The sequence below is a fragment of the Cupressus sempervirens genome, chromosome 4 (assembly GCF_028749045.1).
Source record: "Cupressus sempervirens isolate cs-2001-9-10 chromosome 4, ASM2874904v1, whole genome shotgun sequence".
NCBI lineage: Eukaryota > Viridiplantae > Streptophyta > Pinopsida > Cupressales > Cupressaceae > Cupressus > Cupressus sempervirens.
Window position 1 is genome coordinate 194,423,352 of NC_143121.1, and position 26,025 is coordinate 194,449,376.

Below are 26,025 nucleotides of genomic sequence, written 5' to 3' on the forward strand. Positions count from 1 at the left end.
GATCTTAGTTTAGCTCCACAAGATCCTTACTGATTAAATATATCTTTGCAGCTCCAAGATTTCCCTCTGCTCAACTCTGCTTAGGCACACGCAAGTCTCTTCCTTGCACTTCCTTGCACTATCCGTATACACTCTCTATTCCACACTTTTCTGCATCTTGAGCACCTCTTTATATACTATACATAATACCAGGTCGGCCCAACCAGCTTGACAAAACATATTCCAAAGTCGGCTTGAACTAACAATCAAAACAAAATTCTTCACTAGCCGACGCTGCTCGGTCAATACAGAACAAAAAAAAATTGCTTCCTGTGTTAACCGACAGAACTCGGTAAAAACTACAATTACCGAGGAATTCGGTAAACTTGCCACTTCTTTTGGAAACCGACTAGACTCGGTAAAAGCTGTCTTCGACTACTGAGTGAGCTTGTTGAAAACTAAGCTTTCCTTAGCTTACCGTGCGAACTCGATTAACACTAACCGTCCGCTACAAAATCCTTTGATACTCGAGTGATCTCGGTAAGAACTAAAATTTTCTTAGCTTACCGTGCAAACTCGGTTAACACTAACTCACCGTGTGACATACAGGAACGCTCGGTATACACTGCAAAAGGCTTTACTGACCGACTAAGCTCAGTAGACTCTGTAAACTGTTTTCCTGACCGACAAAACTCGGTAGACTCTATCTGATAACTGATATGGAATTTTTGTAATATCAAAGACAATACACAATTACTTAATTTTATCCAACAATCTCCCTCTTTGGCATTGATGGCAACACAACATGTCATAGCAGAAATGAAATTTGGAAGCAAGTCTACAGCAACACAACACAATTAACAATTCTCCCTCTAAGATAGAGAACTCTCCCTCTTACAGTAATCTCCCTCTGTGAAGGAATTACATAATCAAATTTTGGAAAGATATGACAGTAAAACTCTCCCTCTTTGACAACACATGCCAAAGACAATCCAATTTCAATGAATTTCATTGTACCTTTAGTACTGATTCATATGCAATATTTCCTTGATTTGCTACATCAACTGATGATTGTTCAATTTTGTAAGAGCTGATGCATCACTAAAACTTATTTTTAGTGAACTTCAAATAGGGGAATGACCCCTAACTTACCTCTGAGATACAAAAATGCATCCTTAGGTAAAGGCTTTGTGAATATGTCAGCAATCTATTCCTTTGTATGGACATATTCCAATCTGATTTCCTTGTCCTGCACCAATTCTCTGACAAAGTGATACTTGATTGCAATGTGCTTAGTCTTAGAATGCATTACTGGATTCTTAGATATGTTGATTGCACTTGTATTATCACAAAACATGACAACTAGTTCCTTGATTTCCATCTTCATGCCTTGTAGCAATTGCTTGAACCAAACAATATTAGAACAGTTTACTGCTGCAGCAACATACTCTGCCTCTGTTGTTGATTGAGATGTATAATTTTGCTTTTTGCTTGTCCAAGAAACCAACCTCTTTCCAAGAAAGAATGCACCTCCACTTGTGCTTTTTTTGTCGTCAAGGTTTCCTGCCCAATCAACATTAGTAAACACTTTTAAGTCTAGGTTTCCTCCAAATTTATACCATAATCCATAATCTTCAGTTCCTTTCAGATATCTCATTATCCTCTTGATTGCCATCATGTGATTTTCTCTTGGTTTGGCTGAAAATCTTGCCACAATTCCAACTGCAAGAGCAATATCTAGCCTAGTATGAACTACATATTGCAACTTTCCAATCATAGATCTGTACAATGTCTGATCTATTTCCTTTGAATCATCTTCTTTGGTAAGTTTTAGTCCAGTACACATGGGAGTTCCAACTGGTTTACAGTCTTCCATACCAAACTTTTTCAATATCTCTTTGATGTATTTTGCTTGAGTGATGTAGATGTCATTCTTGTTCTGCTGAATTTGAAGTCCAACAAAGAATTTGATTTCACTGAACATTGACATTTCAAATTCCTTGCTCATTTGTTCTGAAAATTCTTTGCAAAGATCATCATTCCCTGTGAAAACAGTATCATCTACAAATATTTCTGCCAGGACAATCTTATTTTCTGGTCCTTCCTTGATATACAAACTACTGTTATCATTATTTCTTTGAAATCCAATTTGAATAAGATAGCTATGCAATCTTTCATACCATGCTCTAGGGGCTTGTTTCAGACCATACAGTGCCTTGTGCAATTTGCAAACCATGTTCTTTTTATCTGGATCTATAAAACCTTCAGGTTGTTCAATGTAGACCTCTTCATCCAGTATACCATTTAGAAATGTTGACTTGACATCCATCTGATAAACTTTAAATCCTTTGTAAGCACTATATGCTAATAAGGTTCTAACACCTTCCAATCTAGCAATGAGAGCAAAATTTTCTCCATAATCTATGCCTTCCTCTTGAGAATATCCTTTGCACACTATTCTAGCTTTGTTTCTTGATACTTTACCATTTTCATCCAACTTATTTCTGAAAACTCACTTTGTACCGATCACATTTTTGTCTTTAGGCCTGGGTACAAGAGTCCATGTCTTGTTTTTCTCTATCTGCTCTATTTCTTCATTCATTGCTTCAATCCAATTATCATTTTCTAATGCATCTTTGACAGTTCTAGGTTCAAAATCAGCAAGTAAACAAGTACCTTTCAACTTACTTCTTGTGATGGTTCCTTCAGATTTATTTCCAATGATCTGATCTGCTGAATGATGTCTCCTGACATACTTGGCTAGAACAGGTTCTTTTCCTTTTGGATGAATCTTGTCGTTATCTTCTTGCATTTCACCTTCATGCTCGGTTTGGTCTGGCTTGGTATCAACTGGCTCGGTATGCACATGCTCAGTTACCTCTGGCTCGGTAATCTCTAACTCGGTATTCTCTGACTCGGTAGACGTTGGCTCGGTAGATGTTTCCTGCAACTCGGTTAGTGATGACTCGGTAGAAGAAAGTTTCTGATTCTCAGATGCAGTTGATATTATATCCGGTTCACTGAAGACAAATCTTTTGTAATCTTCTGGTTCTTTTCTGCTTTCTTCTTCAGTCTTTTCTGCAAACTCATCAACTTTCACATGTATACTTTCTATGACTTTGTGAGTAGATAAGTTCAAGCATCTATATGCTTTACTCTTGCATGAGTATCCAAGAAATATACCTTCATCACCTTTTACATCAAATTTACCTTTTCTAGATTCTTTCAAGATATAACATTTGCTTCCAAATACTTTCAGATAACTTACATTGGGTTTATAGCCATACCATAATTCATAGGGAGTTTTGAATGAGTCTTTTTTCAACTGTACTCGGTTTAAGGTATGAACTGCTGTACTGATAGCCTCCTTCCAGTATTTGATAGCAACATTCTTTTCTATCATCAAGGTTCTTGCACAATCCATGATGGATCTGTTCCTTCTTTCAGCTATGCCATTTTGTTCAGGAGTACCTGGTGCTAAAACCTGTCTTTTGATTCCTCTTTCAATACAAAAGTTATTGAATTCATGTGAAATAAATTCACCACCTTTGTCTGACCTTAGGCATTTCAATCTTTTCCCTGTTTCTTTTTCTACTCTTGCCAAATACCATTTGAACTTTTCAAATGCTTCTGATTTGTTCCTTAGGTACATGACGATCATCATTCTTGAATAATCATCAACAAAAAGAATAAAATATTTTTCACTAGTATAGCTTTCAGTTCCAATAGGTCCACATAAGTCAGTATGCACAATTTCTAATAAATCTTCAGACTGATAAATTTTGCTTTTGAAACTAGACGTACCCATCTTTCCAATTTGACAATTCTTGCATAAACCGACCTCTGGTTTCTTTAAATCAAGAATGCCTCTCACTTTCTTGAATTTGCTTATCTTTACCAAATTGTCAAAATTCACATGACATAACCTTTTATGCCATAACCAACTCTCTTCTACTTGAGCAATAAAACATGAATGTTCACCAAGTTCAAGATAGAACAAGTTACCTTTAGTTTGAGTACCAGATCCAATCAGCTTTCCTTTACCATTCAGCAGTCTTGCTTTGCCTTGGATGAATTCTACTTTGAGTCCATTGTTGAGTAACTATGCCACACTCAACAAATTGTGCTTTAGGCCTTCTACCCAATAAGCATTATCACATACAAGTTCCTGGGTTAGAGTGATTCTTCCTTTTCCTTTGATGCAACAAGGTTCATTGTTTCCAAATCTTACACTGCCACCATCATACTCTTCAAATTGATCAAACTTTATTTTATCTCCAGTCATATGATGTGATCAGCCACTATCAATGATCCATGTATCATTCTTACTTATGTGAGAGATGAGTGCCATTTCTTCATTGTCAGATTCATCTTTTACAGCAATGTAAACAATCTCATCCTCTTCTTCATCATTAGAATCTTTAGCCATAAAACATGATTTCTTACTTTTATCCCTAAATGATTTGAGATCTTTCTTACTGTTCCATTTATTATCTTTCTTTTCATCTTTATCTTTCTTGTTTGGACACCTTGCAGCAATATGACCGACTTCTTCACGTGAAAAGCAGATTAGGGGTACTTTACCTTTGTATTTACCTCTTCCTCTTGAATATTTCCTTGCAAGTAGAGCTTCAATTACTTCAAGGTCACTGTCAGAACTCTGATCTGATTGATCTTCACTCTCTGACTGAGATTCCTTCTTCTTCTTGCCTTTGTCCTTGAGTGAAAGCTTGGCTTCAAATGCAGACTCAATGTTCTTTGCAGCTGGAACATAATTATCAAAATTATCTAGTTCAAATGCTGTCAATCTTCCAACTATGGCCTCTAGGTTTATCTTGTGATTGGCCTCACACCTTCTTTCTTGAATGGCTGATACCTTGATGGCATAAACTGGAAGTAGAGTTCTAAGAACTTTACTTATGACTGTCTCTTCACTGATACTTCATCCAGAAGCTTTGATAGCACTGACACGTGCTTTAATTCTTTCAACATATTTGGCAATGTTTTCATCTTCTTTCATTTTCATCTGATCGAACTGTCCTCTCAGACTTTCAGCTTTGGCTCTTCTGACATTGTCATCTCCACCATAGATCTCTTTCAGTCTTTCCCACATTTCATAGGCAGTAGTGCAGTCCTTGACATCATCAAACTCTTCATAACTCAAGGCAGATGCAATATCAATCATCATAATGTTATGAGTCTTCTTTATATCAATGTCATTGACTGATAATGTACCTGATGGTTCTACATATTCCTCATCAAGATATTTCAGACCAGTGTCACCAATGGAAGCTAGATGAAGTCTCATTAATCCCTGCCATGCTGAGAAGTTGTTTCGGTTAAGCCTTGGGATTTCCCTCTTGTAAGACATCTTGATCTTTGGCTTAGATCTTTGAAATCTCCTCCTGCAAGCACCAAAACCTCTGATACCAATTGTTGGAAAATGAAGATGGGGTAACTGAGAGGGGAGGGGTGAATCAGTTACCACAAAAACAAATTCAACAGTCCCAAAGATGCCTTAAACTTAGTTGCTGCTGCTACTCAGTAAACACATAAATTACTGCTTAAAACTTGATAGATGTTTAGTTAATTTATTAAGCATTTACTGAAATAAGCGACCATGCAAAAGAAAGTAATCATGAACACAGTAGACACCAGATTTACGTGGAAACCCAATATGGGAAAAACCACCAGCAATTAGTCACCAATTTTCACTCTTCTGAAGTGAGCCCTGTTAGGAGCCAACCCTGTTAAAGGTTACAAAACACACTGTTAGGTGTGACCCTGTTAGAGGATTTAATCACCCTGTTAGGAGTGGCCTTGTAAGAGGTCTTTAGAACAATTCAATTGAATTGCCACCCTGTTAAAGGATTTATGGAATGGCTGTTAAACCAACTCTGTTAGGAGATTTTGGAATCACTGTTACAATGGTTAGAAAGCAACAATGAATGATCTGAAAATACATGCAACTTATCTTGATGAATATAGATCTCATTTTAGCTCCACAAGATCCTTACTAATTAAATATATCTTTGCAGCTCCAAGATTTCCCTCTACTCAACTCTGCTTAGGCACACGCAAGTCTCTTCCTTGCACTTCCTTGCACTATGCGTATACACTCTCTATTCCACACTTTTTCGCATCTTGAGCACCTCTTTATATACTATACATAATACCAGGTCGGCCCAACCAACTTGACAAAACATATTCCAAAGTCGGCTTGAACTAACAATCAAAACAAAATTCTTCACTGGCCGACGCTGCTCGGTCAATACAGAACAAAAAAAAACTGCTTCCTGTGTTAACCGGCAGAACTCGGTAAAAACTACAATTACCGAGGAATTCGGTAAACCTGCCACTTCCTTTGGAAACCGACTAGACTTGGTAAAAGCTGTCTTCGACTACTGAGTGATCTCGGTGAAAACTAAGCTTTCCTTAGCTTACCGTGCGAACTCGGTTAACACTAACCGTCCGCTACAAAATCCTTTGATACTCGAGTGATCTCGATAAGAACTAAACTTTCCTTAGCTTACCATGCAAACTCGGTTAACACTAACTCACCGTGTGACATACAGGAACGCTCGGTATACACTGCAAAAGGCTTTACTAACCGATTGAGCTCGGTAGACTCTGTAAACTGTTTTCCTGACTGACAGAACTCAGTAGACTCTGTCTGATAACTGATATGGAATTTGTGTAACATCAAAGACAATACACAATTACTTAATTGTATCCAACATATATAATGCTTAGGAATGTTTATCAATATCAATGCCAATGTAAAGCATAATATATAATACTCATCGGTGTGCAGTTCTCAAACCCGATCATGAGTGAGGATAAGATAATTAATCTTGTTTGGATAGATATGTTGATCAACTCATGGATTGATTCATATTATATTTATGAAGCTCGACCTAAGCATGTTCACAAGCATTAGAATAGTTTGTGATATGAGTATATAGATGAAGTCAAATACATACATACATACATATGTGTGTGTATGTGTATGTGTATATGAATATACATATACATACATATATGTATGTGTAGGCCTATTCCATATATTGGTATCAAATCCAACTAAAGCATATTACTTTAATACTCCCTCTTAGCGAGGGAGGATATGATCAATTTCTCAATCTTAATAACCCATATTTAAGGTTGCATTAAAAATACTTATTCACAATTAGATTCCTTTTAAGAGTATAGTCTATGTGATTTCTAACACATTCTAGGATAAAACATAGTCTATTAGATAGTTAGTATCACTAGTACATTTGAGACCATTTTTCGACCATTATTGGTCGAAATTTCGACCCAATTTTTGACCAAACTTTGACCAAATTCGACCAACCCATTGGTCAGAATTTTTCCAGTTGAAATTTCGACCAACCTTATAGTTGGTCAAAATTTTGACCAATACGTTGGTCGAAAAACCTCCATAGCCATGGTGCAAGTTCTGCCAGGAATTGGTCAAAATTTTGACCAATGAAGGTAGAAAATTTTGACCAATAAAGGTAGAAATTTTGACCACTAAAGGAAAAAAATTTGACTAATAAAGGTGGAAATTTTGACCAATAAAGGTAGAAATTTTGACCAATGAAGGTCAAAAATTTCAACCAATAAAGGTAGAAATTTCGACCAATGAAGGTCAAAAAATTTGACCAATGAAGGTAGAAATTTCGACCAATGAAGGTAGAAGTTTCGACCAATGAAAGTAGAAATTTCTACCAACAGGTAGGTGTAAATTTTTTTCAGGCATTTTATAAAACAGTCACATGCCTTACGTATGATATGACATTTTGCATGCATCCTGCACTCTCTCATCCAGCTGATGATGGATTACGGAGAGTGATCTGAAACCATGATGCTAAAAAACACACACAATCAAATCCAAAATGAACTTGCATTACAAATGGATTGTGGAAATCTGATATTGTTAATTTTGCATGCATGTCTACCAGGACAAATATATGTTTAAGTTGTGATTGTCCTGGTAGACATGCATGCAATTTTACCAATATCAAATTTCCACAATCCATTTGTAGTGCAAGTTCATTTTGGATTTGATTGTGTGTTTTTTAGCATCATGGTTTTAGATCAGTCTACGTAATCCATCATTAGTCGAATGAGAGAGAGTGCAGGATGCATGCACAATGTCATATCATACGCAAGGCATGTGAACTATTTTATAGAATGCCTGAAAAACATTGACAGTAACTAATATGAAAAATATATAATTAGTTATATGATTGAGACAAATCATGTACCAGTGAGTTGGTCAAAATTTTGACCAATGGGTTGGTCAAATTGGGTCAAAAATTTGATCAATGAAGGTCAAAAAATGAACCCAAATGCACTAGTCAGCTCGCCATGTCACATCTCTAAGTGGCCTCGCTAAGTCAGCTCGCCAACTTGCCCCGCCAACTTGCCACTTTAAGCCCACTCACCATGTTAGATCGCTAGGCCGACTCCCCAAGTCAGTTCTCCAAGCTGACAATTGAAGTACACTCACCAAGTCGACTCTCTAAGTTCGCTCACCAAGTCTACCCCCTAGGCCAACTCTCCAGATCAACTCACCAAGTCTACCCCCTAGGCCAACTCTCCAGATCAACTCACCAAGTCACCCCCACCCAGTCACCTCAATGAGTTGACTCATTAAGTCAACTCATTCAGTGGTTTTACCACCTTGCTCCAGCAGGTGGGCTCACTCAGTGTGCTTACGAAGTTGCCCCATAGAGTTGCTTCTCTAAGCTTGCTCACCATGTAAACTCACTTGGTCGGCACTCCAAGTTGACACTTTAAGTTTTCTCATCAAGTCACCCAACCAAAGCACCTCATCAAGGTCAGTCTTTAAGTACACTTAGTAGGTCAGCTCACCAAGTCACTTCACGAAGTTGCCTCACCAAGTGGCCTCGATAAGTCAGCTCACCAACTTGCACCACCAAGTCGCCACTTTAAGTTGACTCACCATATCAGCTTGCTAGGAAAACTCCCATAGTCAGCTCACCAAGCTGACAATTCAAGTATGCTCAACAAGTCAACTCTTTAAGTTCGCTCACCAAGTCTGCCCCCTAGGTCAACTCTCCAGGTTAGCTCACCAAGTCGACTCTTTAAGTTTTCTCACCAAGCCCATCCCCTAGGTCAACTCTCCAGGTCAGCTCGCCAAGTCACTCCCACCCAGTCACCTCAATGAGTTGACTCTTTCAGTCAGCTCACCAAGTCTACTGTTCAAGTATGCACGCTAGGTCGGCTCGCCAAGCCAGCCCACCAAGTCATGTCACCAAGTCGATTGTTTGAGTACGCTCATAAAGTTGACTCTTTAAGTTCACTCATCAAGTCACCCCACCAAAGCACCTCATCAAGGTTAGTCTTTAAGTCCACTCACCAAGTCAGCTTGCCAAGTCGCCGCACCAAGTTGACTCACCTCTCGCCTCACCAAGTGGACTCGCTAAGTCAGCTCACCAACTTGCCCCACCAAGTTGACTGTTCAAGTATGCTTGCCAAGTTGACTCTTTGAGTTCAATCATCAAGTCACCCCACCAAAGTGCCTCATCAAGGTCAGTCTTTAGGTCTTTAGGTCAGTGTGTAAAATGAAAAGCAAGCTGAACAAGATACCCGTTTAAAGTAACAACATAGAGCAGATTTTGTCTTAAGAAATCTGATTTTCAATGGTATTCTTGGTCATCCCATGTAACCAATTATTTATAGAATAATCAGATTTTATGGAGAGATTTGAAGTAGTTAAATGATTGGTTTTAAAGGGGCTTGTTTCATATTTTAGATTGAAAGAATGGCAAGGTATTTTTTTATCTTACTTGTAATGATTTAATGCAGCCCTAAACTAATTTATGAAATGCATAGAATTTTGGTAATGAAGAACAACCTAAGGGGGAACTGGACTATTTAATAGGGCTCCATTTTTTTATTCTAAGTTTCAAGGCACCGATTTTTTGAGTTCAAGATAAGTTGGAAGATTGTGCTAGCATTGGTTGGTATGACTTTGTTTTGAGCATGAACATGTGTAAATGGAAATGATAGTTGGATTTTGTGAAACAAGCTATGCTACAAGATTTTAAGTGCATTATTAGTGGACTACCAGTTTATTATTGGCCTGGTATAAAGAATATGGAATATGTGAAAACTGCCTCTCAGTGTTGTGGTAGCAAAATGAAGTTCAGATTTGCAGATTTAGATGAAGCCGTGAGAAGTATAGTGTAATATAAATGATATAGGATTGCATCATCATATGATGAGTATTGACAACTCATGAGAATAAAATTCATAGATAAATATGAACTAATATTCTAAGATCATTTAAAAGTTTCAGATGTAGAAGATAGAAATGTACCATGGGTTTTGCTCCATTCATGAAAAGCTGCCATATTGTATCCTGACAATGACTTTGTATTAAATTTCACCTAGCTAAACATTTTAATAATATTAGGAGCATTCTCATATATAAAATTGTAAGGGCCTTGAATCCCTCAAGCTTTGAAGAACCTTTTAATATGCAGAGGTTTCACCCATATGGACTTAGCAATTTCCAGTAGAATGATTGCTAAACCAGCTGAAATCACAATTACAACCGAGAAAAGAAACCCCATATACCTCAAAATCTATTAAAAAAAAGATCTCCCCAACCCCTTCCAGAAAAATATCAAAATAAAATTAGTAAAAAGTGGACTGGGCCATTTACTAACCACATAACTACTCACATTTTGTCCATTCATGTCCTATGTCCATCATTTTCTTGAAACATTGTAAACTGACATCACTAAACAATATTGCCATTCTCAAAGTTGTACGATTAAAATGAAAAGAAAAAAAGAGTGCCACATGTATTTTAATGGAATACAAGGGGTGTAAACTAATGGAATAAGATATTGACAGTCAAAACGTGACATAAACTACTAGATCTTTGTTTAAATTTTAGCTAAAAAGTTGTCAAATTTAGATAGAACAAATTTAATATTGCCTAAAATTCTCTCTTCCATGTTTTATCTTCATAAAATGAATGTGCAGAAATCCATTTACTATTGCATCTGTTCAGTACTGGCAAAACAGTACAACTTGCAAGGAACTCCTAGCTATTCAGATGAACAAAATGGTTAGTTTTTTCATGGAAACAAAAAACTAAAATGAAAATGACTTACTTTATTTAAGATCCCATCACGGATCTTCTTTATATCTGCTTTCAAGTTTTCAAGTCTCTTTGTCTATATGGAATATGTGGGTAAAACATAGAGAAAAAACCATTTGGAGAAAAAATAACTACATGGTAAAAACTAATTGTTACAAAGGGATCATTCATACCTCTTCATCTAATATGAGCCATTATGCATAAGCTTCCTGCCTCATATGGGCAGCTTTTAATCTTTCTGCTTGAGCTTGGGCCTTCCAATGTGCAAACATCTCTTCTTGGGTTTAAACAGCCTATTTTCACTTAGCATGCTCTCCTTCTTTCTTGTGAACATGTATGTTAACATAATGCCATGAGTGGCAAGCAAGGATAATCTATCAAAGAGAAATGTTGACCAAATTCCTTCAACAAATATAAGCTAAAGAAAGACATCAACTATAGGAAATTGTAAACCTCCTCACCTTACCTTTCTCTAGCATCATATGCAACATCTAACATATTCCATAACTTGTAGCAGCTGTCTCAATTAGCCTATTATGATCTTGAACATGAGGATAAAAAATCTCACTTGGACCCTTGAAATGCATTTTGTTTGATGCAACATCTTGCAGCCTGGAAAATGTATCCAAATTGGAATGAATCTATTGTTCAGCCATAGCATTATCCTCCTCAATCATGTCTTGCACTATTTTCTTTGGATGCCAACTATAACTCCCTTTGTCCATATCTCTTTTTGATGAGGAAATAGCCTCATGAGACCCCTTTGAATTAGTAGAAATATGATGATTCTAGTATTTACTCTTTTTTCTAGCAGTTTTGTCAATGTTGGCAGTAGTTTCCTGACTCTGTCTTAGATAAGTAGAATTTTTATTGCAGTTATTATTCCAAGAATTATGATTGGACTGATTAAAGTCACCATTTTGAAGATTATGACTGGGCTTGTCACGAGTACTGTCCATAGGTTGAGCACCTCCATTGCAATCTACATGACCTACTCCATTTACATCTACTCTCATCCTTTCCTTGTTTTATGTAATGAGCACAAATGGTGTTGGTCATTATCTTTCAGTGATTGAACACTGTGTATTATTTTATGAGGAAAATATTTGCTACTAAATTGTGTTTGTATTTACGTAAATTAACAGGAAAGCATACCCTTAGGACAACATGATAATTGTCCAGTGGCTATGTCATTCATAGCAAGGCATGGTGGAGACAGGTTCCTTCTTGATACTGTAAGGGCTACATATTCTACTCTTCAGCAACAAGTAGAGACTAGCTCAAGTACATAGACAACTAATTCAACGAGTGGAAAAATAAAAGCCACAAAGATCGCTAAAGAAAAGGTATGATTGGAAGGGGCCATTTTGTTACAGTAATGACAAATTCAGAAGAGAAAAATATACAAAGACTAGTCATGTAAAGATAATTTACAACAAGAATTGGAGTTGGGTTTTGAGCATGTAGGAAACACAGATGTAGGGGAAGAATTGATGGACCTCATAGCATTCTCCTTTTTGAGTGGGATCATCCTGTTGAAGCACTCCTTAAGAAAAATTAACCTAACAATGAATATTGAATCATTAAATCATGTAATTTATCCTGTACTCTATCCTCATTTGGTGGCTACTGATCTATAAAATCTGAGGCACACATACTTCGTATAGTTCAGAGCACTAGTACATTTGGGTTCATTTTTTGACCTTTATTGGTCGAATTTTTGACCCAATTTTTGACCAATTTTTGACCAACTTTGACCAACCCATTGGTCACTATTTTTTCGATCAAAATTTTGACTAAGATACTATCAAAGTTGGTTGTACCTAATACCAACTTTGAGCTTTCCATAGCTTGAAGATTTCTCCAAATCGTGAATAGAAATCCCTATAGGAAGGGTCCATGCAGGATAGTTCAAGAGGGTAAGATTTCATGCAGGTCAACTTGGTCTCCCTCGAATGATGATAATGTGAAGTTCCCTTTTAATGGTTCCAAAGTGTGATTTATGATAATGGGGTTCTAAGGGTGGCCCAAAACTAATAGTACCTCCAAATGAAATGAATTGGAAATTTTACGGTATCAAATATGAATAATTTAGCAGAGGCAGGCAATCTTACCCAAGACAAGTAATTAGATGGCCATTGTGTTTTGGCTGCAAAAGGATTGTTAATATGTGAATTTGGGGATAATTCCTAATAAGATGAAGAATATTGTTAATGGCAGGTTAATGGAAATATGAAAATATAGAAATAAAGAAGCCAAAATTCCTTGAAGCACATTGCATTTCAAAAAGTTTATTCACATAAGACATGAGACAACTAATTTGGTAGACCTACAAACTATCTTTCAGCAACTAAGACCGACTTACGTCTTAAACTTGCCCAATCTTTCTACCTTATTGACCCTCAAGACTCGAAAATGTTGCCATAGTACAACTAACTGCTAAAGTGAAAAAGGGGGTCCCCATTTGCAGTGGGGTGATGGTGTGAAATGGTTGCATCACAGTCCCAAAAATTAGATATCTTGTAAATAAATGGTTTGATGACATGAATTAATAATGGCAGTTGAATTATGCATATGTTGTTGAAATTGTTCCATCTATTATAATTTATCATGTTTGCCTTGTGGGTTTGTGATTTTTGAAGTTCAATGATAGCATTGGGCTTTGTACTGATGTAGTTTGTTCATCTTGATCTAAGTGGGGAGCTTTACATTAAGTTTAGCTAGTCCTTGGAATTATATGTTGTCATGAGTTGAAGTTGTTCACAAGTTGGAACTCAACATCTGGTTGCAGGAATTGGCAACCATGAAACCCAAATTCAACTTGGAGAGTGCATTATTAGCTAGTATTTCTAATTTCATATTACTAAGTACAAATCTAACTTGTTGGAACAACAAGAGCTAGTTGTTGCATGACCCTTGTTTCTATACGAAGTGCTCTTATCAAAAAGCTATGAAAATAGAACACTAGTAAATATTATGGTGTAGTTCTAGTTGCATAACTTCAATTTATCTGAAGTAATAATCATACTAAACTCATAAGATTTTAGGAATGTACAAACATAAGCTCTTGGTCTATGTAAAAGATCGGATATCTACCTTTTATCAAATGCCAAATGATTTAATGATTTATAATACCACTTTACCATCTAAGTTGCATACTAATACAATACATTTTGTTGTTGTTAAGATATTAAGTTCTATTCATTTGTTTTGATTAACTTATTATTCAAAATCTTGAGGCTGGCTAAAGGCAGCTTAGACCACACTTCCAAATATGATATGTGGAATCTGTTATTCTTTCATACAACTTTTGAATATTATTCTTATTTTTATGTTGCAGTGATATTGGTGTCATTGCTGAATTCGAAAGTGTCGACTCTCTGAAGTGTCTTGATGAGATCATTCAGTCTTCGGATGGAGCCATGGTTGTAAGAGGGGATCTTGGTGCACAGATTCCTCTTGAACAGGTTCCCTCTGTACAACAGCAAATAGTTTAGTTATGCAAACAATTAAACAAGTCGGTTATTGTTGCATCACAGCTACTAGAGTCAATGATAGAATATCCTACACCGACAAGAGCCGAGGTTATCTTTTCAAATAGTCCCTCCATTATTTGTTCATAGGGAAGATTAGAATTAAAATCTTTTAATATTTGAAGGAATAAGAAAATTATTATGACATTTCATTATTTTTTACTATTTTACTAGTTTATACAAGTTACTGTAGTGGTTTTCTAAGCTTCTTCAAGAAATTTTAAAATCTCTTTCAACTAGAAATGATTGTAATCAGTGTCTATCAAGAGAATGGTTCATTACTTATATTCTAGTGTGTTTTAGGGATGGGGATGGTAGTTTGGGTGGGGGGATTTTTTCGGGAACAATGAAGCAACAACAGTATATATGGAATACCCAGATTTCTATAAGTCCGACTAAAAATGACATCAAAATCAAGATAGTGAAAGTAGTATATATAATTAAGACAGTGACAAACAAAATTATAAACATCTAAAAATTAAGATTGGGAGTAGTGACAATGGTATAGCAGCAATAATTATGTCATGATTTCAGATTTAGAGGTATCAAGTAAGTTTATATTACTGACATTGAAAGTAGTATAACTCCCCTAAGAAGCCACAACTCATAACTATAAATTAATATCATCAATATCATCAGTATAATCAACAAATATTAATTAATCCATTGTAAGGTAGTCAATTTTACTGTCAATGGGTATCTACATACCCTAATAACACAGGGATACCTGCAGTGGTACAATCTATCAAAAAATGTATAGTCATAAGTACCTTCAATTGATACAAAATGACAACCAATGAGTAGCTTACATTAATATAAAATATTAGTTAATTGGCTTTGCACTACTAAGTTGATGTAATGCAGTCTGTAAGTTAGTTTCTTCTGTAAATCTAAGGAATTTTTTTATGTTAAACATGCAAAATATTTATTTTCAATTGGGGAAGCTTGGACGTGTCTTGGATAGTTGAGACATTCAAACATCCCACACCATACTGGGGATGACATAAATCGTTATGGGGATGTTTTGCCTTTATGGAAAAAATTGTAGCTAGTGGACACCTCTGCTCACCTCACTGTCTCCAAAGCATGTAGTAGGATGGGGGTGCCAATTTTAAGACAAGAGATCAGCGTTGTTGAACATAGGTAACTACTAAAAAAATGAGCAAACCTACCGTGCTTTGATATTTTATTTATGGTAGGAAGAATCACTTAGAATAATTTTGATTTCTATGAATGGAATATGTGGTTGTTCTAACCACCATTTTCCACTAGAACTTGTATAACACTGTCAACAGGCATGCCATAGAGACCTGATACTATTTTTCATTTGTTATCAATAATCTAAGTTACCACATTGGGCTTGATTTTGTTAGTACAAAAACATGTAAAAACTATATATATATATATATATATATATATATATATATATATATAGACACACACACACACACACACACACACACACACACACACACACACACATAGCTTAGAAGTATCAATTAAGATTAGAATGTCACATAGTATCATAAAAACAGCAAAAACACCTTAAACTTGTAATCATATCAACATCAAAATATCAAAATAATAAGATTGAGTTCATCTATCATTGTTAAAACTTTGAACGATTGGAACTTACTGAGTTTCAATCATCTAACGAATTATCTTCTTCTTCATCATCAATGGCTTTACTTGATTCACAAACAATGTCAATGCCAATGGATTCAGCCATACCAATAACATTCTCCCTTTCGAATTCCTCAAATGCTTATTATTTTTTCACCATACAGAGAGCTTGTTTGCTTGTAATTAATGTCCTACTTGAAAAGTGTTAAAAAAAGTAGAATGCAACCCCTTTTACGTATTGAAGATTTTGATTAATGTAGAATTATAATTTATCACTAATAGAGAGTTTTCTTTTAATCAGACATGGGTCATCATGAGCAATTGGATATAAAAAATTTACAACAAGAAATCTTGAGGGCTAGTTTAAACTTTAATTTGATGTAATAAATTTCTGAACTTCAGTGAATTTTTTTTTTGTAATGTTAAAGATCTTATTCAAGTTTTGTAATAATTGTTTCCTACACTAAATTATAGAATGTTTCTCAGTGAAAATGTATGTGGTTCATGCTTGGTTGGCTTGGGGCTGCCCTTATTTGATCTTGATTTGACCTGTGTTTGGCTTAGACGAACCAGCCTGCCTGGGTTCGAACCCTGGCTGAACCCACAGGCGAACTAGACTTGAGCTTCAACCTGGTTTGAACTGGATGGGTACCATGGTCCCAGGCAGGCTAACTAGACTTCCTAGTCAATAATCAATACTAAATAGAGATTTTTTGTCTTATTTCATATGATTAAATCTCAACATCAAAATATTCAAATAACATATTTACTTATTCTAGTGGCTAGGCTTCGAATAGTCTGGATTTGGCATAGGTTACTGATGTGTTTGAAGCAGTAAAACAGCGTGCGGATGCTTTAATGCTTTCTGGTGAGAGTGCTATGGGTCAATACCGAGACAAAGCTTTGGCTGTTCTAAGAACTATGAGCCTATGTTTTGAATGGTGCTGGCGTGAAGAGAAGAAATATGAATCAATGAACCTTCCATATATTGCATCGTCCTTTAAAGATGGTGTCTCTAAGGAGATGTAATTCTGCTGCTAAGTTGGGTAAGTTTGATAGTCATTGTTTCAAGTATTTAATAATATAATATTTATGTTGATTTGATTTATATAGTAGTATGATTATTAGTGAAATGTTGAGAGGAAGGAAGCTAAGTCGAAATCAAGAGCAGATACATTATCTTATCCATGTAGGAATTAATTTTGTTATTTGTCTCTATTTTTAGCAAACAAGCTGGAAGTGGATGCTATTTTTGTATACACAAAAATAAGACATATGGCAACACTTTTATCACGATGTTGTCCCGATTGTCCAATTTTTGCCTTCACTAGTTCAACTACTATAAGGCGGTGGTTGAACCTTCAGTGGGGGCTTATTCCCTTTAGATTGAATTTTTCAAAGGACATGGAAAACAATCTAAACCGTACCTTTGCCTTGCTTAAAGCAAGAGATATGATTAAACCAGGTGATCTGGTGATTGCTATTTCAGATATGCTGCAGTCCATTCAGGTCATGAATTTTCCACAGTCAAAATTCTTTGTTCTCTCTTGACTTCTTGCTTCTTCTTGGGATTCATGTTGCTAATTAAGGAGGGAGCATTTTGTTGCTGAGAAAAAATTAGTTTAGTGGCTTCAAGGGTGGTTAGTAATAGGTATTCTGAATAGAAGTAAAATGTGAGAGGACTTATATTCTTATGTTAAAATGGGCATGAGCTGTTGCATTTATTCAAGAAGAATACATGTATTTATTGTAGAGCTTTTGTTTGCATCATAATAACAAAGAGTTCAGATCTTTGCATGTATAATAGTATCTCGAATGACTAGGCAAGTTTACAATATTCATAGAAGCCCAAAGATTGATTCATAAGACACTGATTTTAAAATCATTAACCGAATAAAATCATAATCAGAATAAGGTTACTCTGCAGTAATTAAATTTCTACGATGCATGGGCTTTGCTTAAATTGAAATTTGCAAAAGAATATTTTGAATGATTTGGCATTCAGTACTTCCCTTTATTAATTGTGAAAGTATCTGCATTTATTGATTGCAATAAAAAATATTGTAGCATCTTCCAAGGAGCAAGAGTGATTATGAATGTTAGGACTCTTGTAATTATTTCTGTAAACAATAGAATCAATGATAATTTATAATTTAAAGACATTAGATGTTGTGGGGCGTGATGATTTGTGTTGGCATAAAGGTATTTGCCATTAGTGACAACACTCATTACACAGTTCAAATCAAGCGTCGAAGACACAGTTCAAATCGAGAGTCGAAGACATAGTTCAAACCGAGCATCAAAGACACAGTTCAAACCGAGTAAAGTTGCACTTAGTGTTAACCGAGTGAAGATGCACTTAGTGTTAACCGAGTAAAGATAGAAGCAGTGTTAAATGAGTAAAGATGGACGCAGTGTTAACTAAGTAAAGATAGAAGCAGTGTTAACCAAGTAAAGATGGACGCAGTGTTAACCGAGTGAAGATGTACTTAGTGTTAACCGAGTAAAGATGGACTCGGTATTGACCGAGTGAAGAAGGACTTAGTGTTAACCGAGCTTAGTCGGTTAACAAAGAAATTAGTTTTTACCGAGTGACACTATATCTATCGAGTCACCAATGGTTACCGAGTTCCAGGCAACGTTGTATGACTAGTATGAACCGAGCCCCTACCTCTATCGAGTGCATGACGATGCCATGTAAGGTAGTGGATGTCATGTATTAGAAGGTCATCAAGTCTGTCTGAAGAACCCGAGTTTATTTTACTATTTGGCCGACTCAGTTATATTTTGTCTACTTGTGTTCAGCCAACCTTGCATCTATAATTACTGAAATGGTATATAATACAGAGTTTTAATTGTTGTAATGGATATGAGACATGTATGAATATATTGTGATACAAGAGACAAATGCAAATTTAGCAGCAGAGTAGTATATTGGCAAGGTTCACAAGGTGCAGAAAAGACTTCATCAATCACAAGAGGTGATTATTGCAAAGGATCTAATCAAGGTATATGTAGATTTGATTGGTTCATCCTAATAGGTGAATCATCTAAAAATCCTCTAACAAGGTAGACTTAATAGTCTTTGTATAAATCTCCTAACAGAGTGCATACTTGTAAAGTATGTTTTAAATCCTTTAACAAGGTGGATCTAGCAATCCTCTTTGCTCCTAACAGGGCAGATCACCAGAAGTGATCATTGTATGCCTTAATCGGCTAACTTCCTACTGCAGAAAAGAAGCTTTGTGGGTTTCATTCCCACCCTAGTTTTACTTTCTATTTTGGAAGGTTTCTGGGTCACCAAAATCTCTGTGCATATGTGTTATGAATATTTATTTATCTCTTGCATGCATCAGATTAGGTGAATGAATGATTTTCCAGTTTATGTTGAATCAACTTAAAAGTTGTATTGTTACTGATTCACCCCTCCCCTCTCAGTAACTTGTTAAATCTTGAATATTTCCAACAGATTTGTTGTGGTATGAATATATAACACTACACAATGAAGTAGATATAATTTTGTAGATGATGTGTCAAGAAATTTTTAGGTACCTTCACCCACATCAAATCATCCTGGAACTCCTGTGAGGCCTTGAGCATGATGAAAGATCATGATTCACCAGTTACATATAATCACAATTTCAAATAAGAAGTGGGACAATTGAAGCACATGTGTTCATTAATCATGATACATCATAGTTCAAAAGTTGATTGCATTTTGCTAGGCTGGACCAGTTTTTTTTTTCGCATACAGATTTTATGGTGTGAGTGATTACCGCAAATCAAAAAGGTAAGTGCTTATTTAGACATCAAAGTAGAATCATCAAACAACAATAGCAAGCCAATAAATGATTACAAACACAAAGAATTAATTAGATGAGAGGAGATAGAAGGGTCTTCAGGAAGAAGAAAATACCCACATAGTATAGTGGCAATGTCACAAGAAATACTTCAAAGGATATTGTTTTTAATCTATATAATTCACAATGAAGAAGAATGATATGGCAACTGCATCTTGAATAGTCATGATAACTCATGATGTTATGGCAGGTTTAACTATGACATAATAGACTAAATAAGAATCATAAAGGTCCTTTTTCTCAATTAGACCAGTTCAAAGCCAACTCGAATGACAAATAAGGTAGCTCTGGACACCAAGCAATATTTTCCTGGGCAATAACTTTAGCACACAATTGAATAGCTGGCACTAACTAAAATCCACATCAATTATGAAAACTAAATAAATAATTTTAGTGCAAAATAATAAAGAGTGAACTAGAACGCCTTTCAGATTCATTGTCATGCAATTGTGTGTTTACAGAAGTTCTGGACACATCTAAGGTAGATAGTGCACTTTATACAAAAGTGCCAACAGGATGTTCGGCAATGTTAAGGTCTTAAATGATAATTGATAAATTTAGTAAGTAATTTTGTTAAAGGATCAAAAACAATTCAGCAAACAATTTCAACGAAATGAGATATTTAATTGGTCAAAAGAGAAGAAGAAATATGTGCTAAAAAGAACAATTGTTTGTATTGTAGACAGATAGATTCAAATGTAATATTATATTGAAAACCTTGAAAAGGCCCATGCCACATACCTTCACAGGATTGTATTTGTAAAATATAGGGGATGCTGGACAAGCTAAATGGTATCTTTGATCCACCTCTACCAACAAGGTCTTCATCACATCTGTGAAATATAAAGCATTATCAACAGTAAAATATCATCTGAGATGCATGTGAGAAAGGGCTTATAACCTCTAACATCATCATTGGTACCAATGTAACAGAAAACTCATCACGACATATGCAGCTTGAGCTAACTATAGGCCTATATCTAGCGACAAAATATTTAGAAAAGGCAATGAGGGAGTAAATTGAATGCTCAATAAACATAAATGGACAATATCATTTCCTTGATAAAAAATTAGACATAACTAGCATGCAAATCACTATGAAATTATGACATGACTTATTGACATGAGTATAGTGTGCCATGGTTAAAAAATATTCCTCTAATAATTTTTTTCTAAATTGTTGCTTGCATAACTATTTTATTTCAAAATGATAGAAACAAGTATGTAGTAACAGATTACAAGTCATATATCAGCTTAACTTAGAATATCTATGAGAAAGTCCTTAATAAGACTATATTTGCTAGACATATTTGCGAATACATTGGTAAAAGCTACATCTACAGGAGTTGAACCAGCTTTATAGCCCAAGCTAGGAAAATTTCCAGCTAGCATCCAAATCCTATCACATCAGAACTCCTTGTACATTCTTTAAAATATTGATCAAAGGATAATTATGAACTAAATACTGGAAGAGAAAATCAATTCAATGCAGATTTCAAATAAAAACCAACATTGATATTTCCTTGATTTAAGCATGTCTAAAATCATATCAAGGATACCGATACTTCCAACTTTTACGTAGAATGACATGCATTTCAAATTACTGCAAAAGTTTCAAATACAGAATTTTAAAAGATATTTTGGATTTCCAACTTGCTTTATCTTTGTTCAACCAGTTAAAGACATAGATGGTGTGCCATCATCTTGATGTACAGTAAGTTGGATCACACCCTAATGTATGCACCATGGATGTAGGTAGGTTTGTGGACTTTGGATTACCATTGAGCTTGGTCATGAGATCAACCCTAGAAGAAAAATTGGTGTCTCAGATAGTAATGACCTTAAAACTAGCTACATTATATAGATATGCCCCAAAATGTTGCTCCAACCTAATATAAGATCATTGTGAACATAGGAGAAACTCATGAAGAAAATATATAAAATCTTGTATCATAAAGATTGAATATCACAGCAATGGGTCTCTGAATAGATTAAGGTTTATCAAGACCACAAGCTGACCCATTTAATATTTGTCCAAAAGAATCACTTATCAAGTTTCAACTTCTGTCTTTATCTAGGGTCATCCTCAATGATGCTTAAATAGATATGCCCCAATGTGCAACTCCAACTAATCCAAGATTATTATAAATGTCAAGAAACTAATGAACAAAATATACAAAACATCCATATCATGAAGATAGAATATCACATTGGTTGATTCCTAAAATTTCATATCATTAAAATTTATCAAGATCAAGAAGTTGATCCCTTCAGATTTTTCTAAAGGAAACAAATTATCAATTTTTAACTTATGCTTTCATCTTTTTCCTAAACCTATAAAGGGTTGAAATATTGTCACTCCCCCATTTGGATGATTTGATTCCTGGAACAGATCAAGCCATCGAACAAGGCATAACAAAGGAAATATGTTTGTAGAACAATAAAAAAAGATCTCATCTTCTCTGTGTTGCAGTTCTCTAAAGTGTACTAATTTCTTTATGCATAAACAGAGGCAAAAACTGTATCTTTGGATTGATGCATTCCAATAAAGGTCCAGAAACACACCATGGAAAGGAACAATTTGAGAGTTTGTCAAAGAGAATCCAAACAACTATAAATTTATAAAAGCTTGAGGAAACTTAAGGTCACTTTTGAAATATAAAATTAGGGACAGAGTTATCAATGTTGGTTTCCTTTCCTTTATCAACACAAATTCTCTTCTTATTAACTATTGAAGATTGTGATTGAAATTTTGTTAACTAGATTGTGTAATCTCATTTTAAACCCAGTTCAAATCTAATGTTATGTACTGTGATTTTATAATTAGCATATTGAATGACTTGCAATGTGAATGATTTAATTTGCACTATTTTTCCAATTTTCATCCTTCAAGGTATGGATCTTCTATCCCTTGCCATCATGGAAGTATGCTCGTAGATTCACTTCCATCACCACCTTGGAAACAACATGGAGTATAGCATGAACAAGCTTTGATTCCACTAGTTGAGGGTTGGAAGGCACTAAAGGTTGAAGATCATTTATGTTGTTGATTCATACTTAATCTAAGAGATGATTTAGATATTGAGGATTCATTTTGTATTAATTGGTCATCCATAGTGAATAAGCCATATTCATGTATTACAAGTGTCTAAAAGAACAAAAAAAGAATCTAAGAGAACAACTCAAATTGTACAATTGGAACAATATTTCCATCACCCTTGTCAAAGAGTATAACAATTGAACTTGTATAAAGCTTGGGAAAGGCTAAGGTCAAACACATCTAATAGCTTAATTAATTAAATTTAGGATTTTACTGACATTTTTTTACTCAACTCTAATTCAGAAAGCTAACTTCAAAGATGAAACAGATAAATACCGAATGCATTCAAAATTTTAACTGGATGTTTGAGAATTGAGTTTCAATCAAATAAAACAATTAAATTCATACCATGACGAATGAGTTCAAAATTTGGGTGTCCTATCCATTTTCGAAGATTATCTTTTGATCCAGTGAAGAAGTCGTCAACGATAATCACCTGCCCAATTAGATTGGTGACCATAAAATTATTAGTAAATCACAAATTAATTTCAAAAATAAGGAACATAAAGAAAATCATGCTTATATGGTAAACGCTAGAAATACAAATTTAATTTCAAGAAGAATGGTAGACTACTTCAAAGTGAAAATGATATTAGAGACCACAACAAGTGTGTCCCACAACATTAACCAAGATAAAAATGATGGTATAATTGTTAAGGATGTAAAGAGTCATGTTTTCAGGACATGATCTTTGTCTTGTATGTAGAAAAGTATATCTTCTAAGATTGTCAGTTTAGAAGACACCTCATTGTTTCTAACTTCCATCAACCTATCTACCAAATGAGATCCAATGAATCTAGCTCCTCCAGTCACCAGAATTCGCAGCTTTGCCTATCATCACGAGTTCAAAAGTTACTCTTAGAATGTCCATAAACTAGAAAAAACTCAAATTTTAAATAGAACCAACACTAACTTGTATCACAAAATCATATATTTAATCTCATAGATGCATCATGCATAAAAAATTCTCAAAGCATTTCGTGTATAATTTTCTTCATAACTGCTCTGTATACACACAAATGAGAGTATGTGTTGACACACAGATGTATAATAACCAAACAGAATTAATCAAATAACAAAATTAGAATTAGTAACAAACTCTTGGTCTTCACCACCGTTTATGAAATTGGAATTATAATCTATTGTTCTTTGCCATGTCAGCAATTATGTTTTTATATATTCAACACTTATACATAGGGATTTACATATGCTTAGTACAACATTGTAAGGATTACTCAAGGTTTATGCTTGCATTAGATTAAGTAAGAAAATAATTATATATTTAGTTTTATACATGTATTATAGATTTTTTCCTAAACCGACACATGTACTGATTCCTCATATGCATATAATTCAAACAACACTCATTTTGTAGAGACACAAATATAAGCATGTGCAAGCATAAGCATATAAAATAAGGTAAATTCCATTAACCTATAACATTTGGAAGAACTGTAATCTCTAGCTCTTCAATATTTTATTGTTTTTAGATGTTTACTTGTGGTAAACAATTATCAATTATACAGGGATTTTATGTAAATTTCTTGCTCACTTAGAGACATGAGGATCGAGTACAGGTCAACCCATGTAAGGATAAGGATGATATTGTAGATCACAACAGATATAAATTTATCAGGGTGTATCTTTATCATATATACATGCAGTCACCAGAAGCTGTGGGTATAGGGATAGGGAAGGGGAAGGGCTCCTCATCTCTGTACAAAACTTTCTCAATCTCTGTAAATTGACTAATGTTGTGTGAAAGTTTTATTTTTATTTTTTTTTAGACAAAAGCTTAACTTGCTCATTAACTGGCTAATTGTGGTCACAAGAAAAAATTAGAATTGCATTCTCATTGGAACTCTTTGCCTTCCAACATTAGCATGAATTTCTCTTTACAGGAAACATGGAAACTTCAAATCAAGGTAGCCTGAGACTAATAAGCCATTCAACAAAATCACATTACATAGAGTCACGATATATCACAATTACAGCAGTATGCATTAACCTTTTAAGTTCATGCTATGGCAGAACATTTGTGCTAAAATAGCCTGATAAAACCTACTTCTAAATTGTAGAAAAGAAATTTGATGGGAATATGTCCAGACAAATAACTAACTTATCAGCTTGCAAGCCACATTGGAACATTATGTAACACTTTTTGATAGCTTACCGTTCTAGTTGTGGCCTATAAAGCTTTCCTTTCTCAATAAATTATCTTTCACCCACAGAATAGTTCATTAATATCTTATTGTTCCTTCCAGATCCATCCAGTAACTCTCAACTTTAGCTCTTTCCAGTCAGCCCCTGAAAAAAACAATGCCATGTTCCTTTGAATGATTAACCCATCATGGCTGTCCCAAACTTTACGATGACTATCCTGAATGCTCCTCGGCACTCCTTGCCATATTAGTTCCCTGCCATTTGCTCCAACTTCAAGACTATATCTAAAATTTCTAGCTTCATTATCATCTCCCATGAACCAAAGGAATGCCATATATACTGGTGCTACACCTAACTAAAATGCTTCAAAATGAAGACAAAAATACGATGAAAGTTAACAACACTATATTCTAATGCTTGTATGATGATTAAGATAGCAGATCTATTACAGATCAAAAAATGATAGCAGATCTATTGTCCAATTCCAAAGCCATACAAATATAAATGCATGCCTCCTGCACATCACGTACTGCAGCTTGTTCTACTATGTTATGAACTAGAAACCTCTTCATAGCCTTGTCTTTGGGGCAACATTTGCCGCAGTTGGAGCAGCAAATGAAG

The 26,025-nt window shown here is 35.0% G+C and overlaps 1 pseudogene; it reads left to right on the plus strand.

The window, feature by feature from the left end:
* The first annotated feature begins 13,207 nt into the window (after nt 1–13,207).
* LOC149560650 (pyruvate kinase isozyme A, chloroplastic-like) lies at nt 13,208–17,832 on the plus strand (annotated as a pseudogene).
* Nucleotides 17,833–26,025: the final 8,193 nt, after the last annotated feature.